Below are 10719 nucleotides of genomic sequence, written 5' to 3' on the forward strand. Positions count from 1 at the left end.
TGATTCGCGCCTGAACATTTTATTATAGTTACCATTTTTCCAAATGATGATCATCGTCGACGAAGACCACTTCCTGCTATTAAATTTGCTGTTATATTTTTTTCCGCTTCTTCAGATATCGCCGCTAGTTTTTGATTTGCAGCCTGATTTATTATTTTACTTACGTCTGAGGGCATCACCTCAGTACTTACCAGTTTCACCGGTGGTTGTTGTTTTCGTCGCAATAATCGTGATAATCTTTCTTTGATCGCCGAGAACGCCTTACCAGCAACATTGACAATTGCACCAGGAGCTTTATCACGAACAATATCAATAGCCTTCATCGATAATTGTTTTGCAACAGGTGCTACTTTGGGAGCTATCCTCGTGAATAATCCTCGAATGACATCACCAAGTCCATTTCCGTAAATAACACTATAGATTGGTAATCGTGAGTTTACCGCTCTAACCTGTGTGGGTTTACGATGATTATCATGCACAATCATCTTATTTTATTTACCATTTATCTAACAACTAGTCATCAACGAGCTCATCAATAAGTTCTCGGTAAACGCCAATATCCATGATACCACCTTGAAATAGTCGCCGACAAATATCAGCTGCTTCATTGGTTATTTCTGGTGAATTATTTCCAGCTCGTTTTCCTCCTATGAGAACTTCTAACCGTGATACGTCATTGATGATATTATCAGGACATAAACCAGATCCTGTTTTAGGTTCATCTTGAGGTGTTTTAAATACTGGTGGTTGCATTACCGGAGTAAGTACTTCAGTGGTGGCCGGGGGTGAACCTTCTCGAAATCCATGTGGTGAACCTGTCGGTGTAAATGTCATTTTCGGTGCAGAAATTTTATGTAAAGGTGAAGGAATTTTCTTCGAGGAGGGTGATTTAAGTGACTCTTTAGCCTTTTTAATTTCCGACATCAACCTTTGCTGTGGCGAAGAAGATTGTTGTTGTTGTTCTATTTGTTGCAGAGGTGGAGGAAGCTGATACTGGGAGGACTCTCCTTGTTTTGGTTGTTCCCATCTCTCTCTATAAAGTCTTTTTACTTCTTCTTTAAGTCTTTCAAATTCTGGACCTCTAGCTTGTTTTTTGTTGTAATATACGCGATATATCCATTTAATGAAATTATCATCATTTGTTTTTTCATAACGGGGTTTTAAAATACTAGATTTATTAGATATACTATTTAATATTGCTTCAGGTAATCTCTCTCTTTCAGTTTTTCTAATTTCCTCAACAACTCCTTCGTTAAATTTTGCAATTAATTCTACGTTTTCTCCTGCTGGTTTGGATTTAGATGCAAGTTTTTTTCTCACATCGGCGACTTCAGTACGAAGTTCTCCAATACCTTCACGTATTTCCTCATCAACACGTGGAGGCTGAGCTGCAGCTATATTAGTTGGAAGATTTCGTAAAATCTCCATTGTCTGTTCAGTCAGCGCTGCAGTTTGTTTTGATACCGGAAGAAGATCTTCTTTGATGACAGTTCTAACTTTCTTAGTAGCTGCAGTGACGGGCTTAAACAGTTTTTTAGTGTCCTCTTCATACTCAACTTTTGCTTCTTGCTGCGCTTGTAGATTTTTTCTAAATGAGTCTTTGACAGGAAGAAATTTTTTAATTGCTTCTAATCGTTCTCGTGCTGTTCTTGCAGTATGAGATTCTGGATGTACCATTTTATTATAACATAATAATTTAATTAATATCAGCAGAAGAGGAGCAGCAGAGAGGGTACCTACCAACGTTGGTCGTCAAAAAAATAAACAAGAAATAAATAAACACGTAGAGTACTTTATTTTTTCAGATACTATTTCAAACTGAGGTTTTATTAGCACAATCGGTAATTGCAAAAATAAACATCTCAAGGAAAGTTCATTTGTAAAATCTGGACCTTTCTACGAGATGATTTATTTGTTTGTTTTATTTATTTTGTCGGAATTCTATGGTCTGTTCACCCTCTCTGCTGCTCGACATTATCAAAGGGATAAATACATTTGGACAGACAGGTAGTTGTTACGATATAAAATTTCCCGCCCACTCCTCAAACAACAAACGCTGTCATACACGCAAACCATCGTGAAAGCGATTCCATTGTATCAATGCAGCTGTCCTTTTGTAAAAAAAAAAAAAAATTCCACCTGCCAAACTTCTCTGAAATACTTGAATTTTCAGACAGTAATTGAGTCATTCGAGAGGACACATTTGTTTAGAAAGCACATGCAAGTCCTATGCAGTTTGAGGGCGTTATGCCTTAAACAGAAATTAAATTTAACTATAGCATTGTGTAAAAAAAATATATTTGTAAACAAAAATAGAAAAATGCAATAACTTAGGGAATAAATGAATGCATTTATAAGTTGATGAGGTGATAAAAATATAAGACAAATAAACTGGAACACGTAAAATAAAATCAAGTGATTAAAAATAGCATAAAGAAGTTTCAGGCTTCGCTTCTGACGAATATTTCTTTCACAACTATGTCTTCTGTTTAATACTTTTCTTCTGTTATATACTTTACTTCTTACTTGAGAGTTTTGAAACTCCAGTGCTCTCATTCTTTCTAAACCCTTCCGGTGGCCTAGTGGTTAGAGCGTCCGCCTGGTCGGCTTGGTGCCAGGATAATGTGATGGGTGGGACATCATGCTATATGTCTGCGGCATGATGCCCCAGTGCTAGACATCACTATAAACAACCACACTGCATATATCGTAGCGATATGGCTGAAAAATTGTTCAAGCTACGTTAAAAATCCAAAACGCGCGCGCGCGCGCGCACACACACACACACTCTCTCTCAATTATTGAAGATTAACTAAAAATGTTTCTTTTTGCAAACACGTGTTTGAGCTTGCATTTTTTTCGTACAATTTTCTGATAAATAAGTCCTGCTGGCTGGAACAAATATAATCGCACACAATAGATGTACATGCAAGCATGTACACAGACAAATAATGGCGTAGATAGAGAAACATACATGCACAGACGTGGTTATAAACGGACTGAACAGACAGGCAACTCTACATGCACCTACCTACCTACGTACGCACGTACATTAGGAAAATATTTACTTACATATGTACGTAAATAAGGAAAATATTTACGTACGTACGTACATGAGGAAAATATTTATGTGACTTTTTGTTAATCGCTGACAATACAAATTTTCAGTTTCATACTTTGATTACTTGTTGATATATTTATTGTGCTTTTAGCTCTTTACAATCAATGCATATATATATATATATATATATATATATATATATATATATATATATATATATATATATATATATATATATATTATGATCAGTGTATACAGTGTAAATCAACATTATGGCTCTGGTTCTGCAGTAACACGATTACACAGTTTTAATATCTCCAAGCATGTTAAGAGCAGCAGGTTTCCAGGTAAACCACATCCCTTTCTGTGCCGTGTTATTCGTCATTGTATATTCTCTTCCTCCAGTACCTTATCAGGGGCATCACACGTAATGTACACATTAAATATCATGGCAGGGACGTGAATTCAAATGTCGCATTTGCTTTTACGCATGATGAATGCAAACGTCTTTGTGTAAGTATGCACAGTTGGTATTTCCATGTATAAGTGCATCTAGACCAGTCACAGGCACGGGCAAATTTCTCCAGAGTGCCGGCCGGATAAGTGATCTTTTTTTTTAAAAGCCACACCCTACGATGAAAATTAACGGATAAAACCAGGTCATCCAGCCGCGGACTACAATTTGCCTAACCATGATATAGACACAGGATAATATTTGGTGTTGTCTTCCAGTATGTCAACATCTAGACAGAAGTTAACAGTAAAGGGCTTGTGATAATTGAGGAAATATACAAAGATGTAACATCTTTATAAAAAAATCCGACCCCAACCAACAATATTATATGTACATCTGGCACTAAATTAGAAACTACATGGGTGTAAGATGAATAAAGGTTTGCCAAATTGTCAAAAAAAAGGGTATAATGATTTCTCTCTCTCTCTCTTTATATATATATATATATATATATATATATATATATATATATATATATATATATATATATATATATATATATATATATATATATGTGTGTGTGTGTGTGTGTATATGTGTGTGTATATGTGTGTGTGTGTGTTACGACTGTATGGTCTAAACTTAGTATCAGAAGAGAGCGAAAACCAACGTGGTTTGTAAATTTTAACAAATAACAAGAATACCAAGCTAAAATTCAAAAGGAACTTAAAATATTGTGAATTAAATCACACAATCATAAAAGTTATATTACATGTCCAAAAGAAGTGTTCTTAATGAGTTCCAGTGGTCTATCGAATAAATTTCAATCTTGAATATGCTGATGTACCATTAGCCTCAAATATGCCGATATGCTAACTCTTGGTTATCACAATGATATAATCCAGAATTTTTTTAAAATGAATTCACAAAAAAATCCAAAAATAGTGATTTTTGTCCAAAACTATTAATGATACTTGGTAATTCCAATGAATAATTTAAATAAATCAATCTATACAACGAAAAGTCTGATTCCACTATATATATTAAGATAGGAATGAATACTTTTTATGTAAACAACTTTAATATAAAAACCTAAGACTCAATAACAGGACCAGGATGAATGTCCAAAGTTCATTTCCAGAACATTCTTAGTTGTAAACAAAGTCAGGTCTTTCACTTAAATTTTAGTAAAGAACGTGACAAGTATCAGGTAAAGCAGGAATATCTAAGGGAAACCAAAGTTCTTAACTCATATCCAAGTAAATGTTTATTTTTAAACAAAGATGAAATTAGTCAAGTAGGCCCCAGGTCCTACCCTAAATTATGGACAATGGTCAACCACACAATACAGAATAAATATACTTAACAATGTAATTCAGGACACAACACACTATTCATTAAAGTTTAGTTCCAAATAAACAAACCCCCAACAACTCTCAATAAGGAAATTCGAGGTGACTTCTTGTGTAGTAGTGTCACACACCTAGTCAAATGGTCTTGTAGCCGACTCCAACCATGGTCAACTTACATAATGCATTTCTAGGACGAGGCACTTCAATAGCATTTTATTAACAATAAATAGTCTATCGTATACTGATGTATTGTTGGGCATCAACCAATCAATCAATGAATCATCCAAAATAAAACGTCATACTTATGGTCAGTTAGTGTTGTTGCAATTTAGTATTTAAATGGAGATACTAACAACAAGACACTAACATAATTGTTGTGACTCTAACCACACTACGAGCAAAGTTAAATAAACTTTGTGTTTTTTTTTTTTTTAAATATCAACACAGAGATCTTGGTTAGATAATTTCGTAATCAGGGATCTGTATCTTTTAGACAGCTGATTATTTATGAGCCTGTATGCCATAATGTGAGAATGGCCAATAATAAGTGACAGAAGGAAGAAGTTGGGTGAAATTTACAATAATATCTAAATTGGTTGTAAACGGTATTGTAATGACCTGTCGTAAACACTCGATTCTCAATTCGAATTGCTCTCATAAATATGTGGGCGCACCCCTTAGCCAACACGTATTCATTTATTCGAAACAAGTGCCCCCATATATATATATATATATATATATATATATATATATATATATATATATATATATATATATATGTATGGATGGATGGATGGATGGACGGACGGACGGACGGACAGATGTGTGTGTGTGTGATAGTTATATCTGTTCAAACAAAATTTACCTCGAAAGACAGAAGAACATGGCATATGTGTGCCTATGCGTTTCCAATAGATTGGCATTTGTGGGGTGGAGGGCACTAAATCTTTTGTAGATGGATTGGCGTGCATTACAAAGAACTAACTGTTTTAATTTTCAGGTTGGGTAATATAGAATGAAATAGTTAAATGCATAAGAGGGCGTCTGATTTGGCGATTGACGACAAAGAAAGACAGGTAGGTTAGTTAATTCCGGGCAGTGGCGTATCAAGAAATTTGCCCCATCCCCCACTTAATTTTGATGTGTCCGTCCCAATAGAAAAAAGTTCTTTGATGGAAATTTTGGGCTACCACTGATTCCGTGCAATCGGAGTATAATTATTTGCCCAGGAACACGCCATAGCAGCCGACCCGAGCCAATCCGATGACTGCATCTGAATCAGCAGCCTTTTCATCGTCGGTCCAGCAAACTAATCATTTAATCACCGCGTTAAAAATTTTAAAAAAAAATCAAATACCCTCCCCCGAAACCTCAACAAAAACAAACAATAAAACAAAAACGAACAAAAGGAAAAGAAAAGAAAAAAGAAGTTAAATGTGGTCCTAATGTCGATCAAACGGCTGTCATAACCATTAAGTCACCTTTTAATCTGCAAGTCACCATTTTAATTTACAAGTCGCCATTTTAATATGCCATCTTGTAAAGGAAATAACCCTATGTAAAAGATCTCCAAACCTTTATATCATAACGATTTTTCATATTTATTTTCTATTGTCTGATAACTTTATTTTGAAAGATAAAATCATATATAATACGCAGTATTTCCTGCTCATAATCGAACTCGTCTAAGACCATAATGATATAAAACTATTTATCAAGCTTTACTCAAAATTTGATGAGATATAAAGATTCTGGATCTAGAGAGTTAACATGCTCTGACAGTCAGATGCAAGATCGTCTGATTAGTGTCAGGATACATCGCTTATTATAAAGCGTTTCTATGACAACGATGATAACACGTAGTTACCAAGAAGGGCAGGATCAGGCTGCTATTCGGTGTCCCAAGTGATAAACAGCTTAGTCATTCAGATACATTGTTACACCAAACACACGCGTACAACTTGCAGATACTCAAAATCATCTAACTTCATCACATTATAAGAACAAACCGAATAAAACCGAACAGGCATATAGTTGATAGTGTTGGCAAGCTTAGCCAATCAGATGCAAGGTAACGCCATTAATATGTATAGATCTCGTTCGTAATCACACTCAACCGAGATCTTGAAGACCGAAACCTTTTTACGATGTTTAATAACAATATTATCAATAAAAAAGTATATAGTGATAAATAAAACTCATAATGGGTCAGTCAGAAAACTATCTAATAATTATGCAATGGTTTTGCTCATATCAGAATTCATCCGAATACCTTAGCCATGTTAGCCTATTTCCCAAGTCGGATGAATATCTGAAATACAGTGTCTCGAGTGGTAAACAGTCCAGCCAATCAGATCCAGGTTCACATAATTCATGTGTGCAGATCTTACTCATATTGGTCATTGCTCAATGACTCTTTGTTATCAGCATGATTTCACTCTCGTTGCCTGTATCAGATTCTATCTGTTAGTAGTGATATTTGGCCAGAAACTAATCCCAGCATCCTGGATATTTAACACTAGAGACTGTCAACAGGTTCGGTTCTGTTGTTTATCTTCCCATGGCTAACTGAGCCTGGAACAGTTCATGCCCTTGGATAAGGCACAAAAGTTAAAATAATTAAAATCCCTTATCTCTAACCCTTACTAAAAAACAAGAGCAGAATAGGAGAGCAGCCAGTTTTGCAGCTGGGCTTGATGCTGTAAGCAACACTAATTTTGGTTTTTGTGAAGATTTTAGCATTATTTTATATAAAGTTTTAGGACCCTTGGTGTTTGTGTGTCCTGTGAACCCGAATGTAACACTCTTGCTCATTGACTCGTTGGACATGTTGACCATACAAGTATCACTGACCGAGTTTGATAAATATCTGAACTGAAATGGAGTTACTATAGGTTTTGCAGGTTCATCCACTGAAATGCAAGGTCTCGCTCATTATTGTGCTCATCTCGGATCTGTATGGTTTCAGTTTATTTATCAAGTGCATTGAAAACCAGATCAGAAATATCGTCTCTAGAATAGCAACACGTTCATTCAGTCGACTCACCTCACTGACGTGATGGTTTTAGCTCACTGTCAAACATGTGGGATATCTTAACGATGTAAGCCCAATTTCCAAGTTGAATCAAAATCGGATCAGACCAGCCTCCATGGTGGTAACAGCCTAGCCAATCAACCGCAATATCAACTATTATTGTACGTTGATCTCGGTTTGATATAAATCGGATCTGAAATATAACCAAAGCAAACGGTTGTTTATGGACAACGTACAAAGGACACTGGACCATAAACAGACAGTAAGCACACTATGCCTTAGTGTACGGTCAAGTGAGTTATATAATGATTCATGTATGTGTCTGATTTGGATTTGTAACGTAGCTTTAACGATTTTAGTCATATCGCTACGATGTCTGCAGTGTGTCAGTTTATAGTGGTCTTGGGCTGAAGCATCGTTCCGCAGACATGTAGCATCGTTTCCCATCCAGTCACATTATCCTGACACCAGGTCGACCAGTCCTGAGCGCCAAGCGATGCAGCTGCTAGAACCATTTTTATAAGTCTTTGGTATGACTAAAACGATTCAAGTGATAAGTTGTTCTGGGATTGATTGGTTCAATTGTAATGCATTTTTTGATGTTTACAGCACTCGCTCCTGTATTCACGTGTAAAATGCATATAACCCGAAGACAGTTTGTAAAGCCGTGCACACATATGATGACAGGGCACTGACCAAGTCTGTTACTATGCATAGTGATAGAAGGTTCGTTGATATTAGCGTTACCAAAAGGTGAGGGTTCCATTTGATCAGGCCTGTGTTGGGTGGTTTAGCTTACCATCTTACTCTAAAGCTTTCGGATTCTGCATTATTATATATAAAATTAGATACTTTTAAAATGTACGTGCTTATGCTGACACTACTTGGAATTAATTCTGTCAAAACCCTTCCTACTGTATCAGCACTATCGGCATGTCGTGGGTGTACTGATGGACTCGCGGTGCTAATTCAGCTCCCAAAGTAAACCTACGGAAACACCAAGATAGTTCGAATTAACTAACATGAAATTTTTGAATGGTCACGATCAAACCAATATTTATCAGCATAGACCCGTCCCTGATGCAGGCCTCTCTGTTGAGAAAACCATATGAACAACAGCATATTTTGATTTACTTGTTTGAATGATGTGTTTTCAATTCCTCACCATAAAGTAATGTGCTGATTTCAGTAATGAGTTTTCCAAACTCGTCTGTTAAAGAACTGAAATTCCATCAATACAACTTTGCATCACATGCTTTATTTCAGTTACAATTAATAATTAAAATTGCTACATTATTACTTTCGTTATGAATCAGTCCTCCAGTTCTGGCCAGCCAAAGCAATATATCGCGGGTCCTGTACTTGCTCGACACCTTTGAAATAAACCCAGCAAAACTAAATTTGTAAGTTATATTCGGTCACGTGACTTATACCATTGTATGCTATAAATGCAAGATAGTGTTATATATATATATATATATATATATATATATAGTTACCTGAAGCATCTTTCATTTCTCATACCACGATAAAGTAGAACAAAGTACGATATCATATTTCTGTTTTTCCTTTTTGAAACACAGCTTATTACACAACTTTTAAAAATAAACAAACCAAACCCTCCTCCAAAAAAAAAAAAAAAAAAAAAAAAAAACAAAACAAAAACAAAAACTTGCTGTTTCGTACAAACTAATTTATTAAACACAATAAGGGAAAAGGACTCAGGGTTGTAGTGGTGTGGGAACGGCGTTTTCTTGCTTTTTTGCGTCACACCCAACCCCCGCTCTTTTAGTAGCATGCCTTCCTCACTTTTTTTTTAAAAAATGCGTTCTCTCGTTGCATTATTTAGCACTACACCCCTGAATGTACGTTTTCGTATGCAGTACAAGATGAATTTGACACAATGACGAATTTTTTTGCTCACCTCAACCAGGGGCCCTGGGTGACAAAGTGGGATCTAATGTGCTCCCCGTTACCTATCAATGCCATTACACATCAGTCTGTCCGAGTTCAAATCTTGGACTCAATCAGTTATGTGAGTATCAGATAAAGCTTGCAAGGAGCTTCCCGTGGATCGGTGGTTATTCCCTGAATCTTCCCCCACACCGGATTATTGTGGCTGCGATGTATATAAAAGTTTTCTGAAAAATGGTGTTAAAACCGATAACCACAAGCCATCTCAACCAAACTGCATGTACAAAGCTCGCCTATGTTTATAAACGAGGGCAATACTATTGTTGACCTACAACAAAGCCCAAGATTAGAGGGGCGTTTATGTGGAGCCACCTTTTCTTGGGACTGTATTCACACCAGTTTGTTAGTTTGTCATATGTACATGCATGTAACAAAATTAAGTGTATGTAACAATGTCTATTTTCTTAACCATTACCCAACAATGCGCTTTGTTTTTCTTCTCGTTCACGTTTGTCGCTTATAAACAGAAATATGACGTGTTTTAGACAATAATCTTACGTCTAACGTTAGACTTTAAATATCAAGTCGTGCTAAATATAGCGACTCTGCAATTCTATGTAGGTCAAGTGGGATTAGATACAACATCAGTAAATAACTGTTTATATTTCCATTTACATTCATGACCACAACAAGTTCAGTTGTAGGGTAATTAGACGTAAAACGGTACAACAATATTCGTACGAGAACACAAATGTTGACATCTTCTCTATCGACCTACTTTTGCTACCATAATCTCGGTCGGGTTCCAGCCAACTGTAAACATGTACACATGTGTACATATCCTTCACTTGTATATCCGGCATTTCAGCAATCTTTGTCAGGGTCCCAAGTCATTACTGCTGCA

Source organism: Sinohyriopsis cumingii, chromosome 9 (genome assembly GCF_028554795.1).
Source record: "Sinohyriopsis cumingii isolate HCF-2022 chromosome 9, ASM2855479v2, whole genome shotgun sequence".
NCBI classification, from domain to species: domain Eukaryota; kingdom Metazoa; phylum Mollusca; class Bivalvia; order Unionida; family Unionidae; genus Sinohyriopsis; species Sinohyriopsis cumingii.